Source organism: Penaeus monodon, chromosome 19 (genome assembly GCF_015228065.2).
Source record: "Penaeus monodon isolate SGIC_2016 chromosome 19, NSTDA_Pmon_1, whole genome shotgun sequence".
Taxonomy (NCBI): Eukaryota; Metazoa; Arthropoda; class Malacostraca; order Decapoda; family Penaeidae; genus Penaeus; species Penaeus monodon.
This window is the reverse complement of record NC_051404.1, coordinates 2,594,212-2,594,610: the sequence shown is the minus strand read 5'-3', so window position 1 is coordinate 2,594,610 and position 399 is coordinate 2,594,212. Positions and strand designations below refer to the sequence as shown.

Sequence of the window (399 nt, the reverse complement as noted above, 5' to 3'; positions counted from 1 at the left end):
ATTCGATTTTCCTTTCAAATTTATTCACAAACGAAAGGCAGAAACCCAGCTTAGAGAGGAAGGAATATCACCTGCGCGTCGCCGTTTTTTTTTATGAATTCGTAAATCATGATCGAGATAATTTTGAAAATGCCCAAGAAATGTTTCCTCTCCTTGTCCCGCCGTCGCTCGGGATTGCGTAAATGTAAATGTAAATAAGTTGTTTCTTTCAAAACTTGAGTTCGTTGTGGATTCCATTGTTGTTGTTCTGGATTATGTGTTTTGTAAATGAGCATTTCTTTGATTATAAATGTTTCTTTTTTGGTAATGAATGCTTTAAGGTTGGTTGTTGTAGGTATTGTCTGCAATTTAGGTAATTATAGTAAGTGAATAAAGCAGCACTGATTTGTCGTCATAATA

At 34.8% G+C, this 399-nt stretch overlaps 1 protein-coding gene across 1 annotated transcript in view; it reads left to right on the top strand.

Annotated features, from left to right (window-relative positions):
• The window catches only part of LOC119584971 (microtubule-associated protein futsch-like), a gene marked incomplete at its 5' end in the record, with an annotated part of 346,977 nt that overhangs the window by 2,042 nt on the left and 344,536 nt on the right, over positions 1–399 (top strand).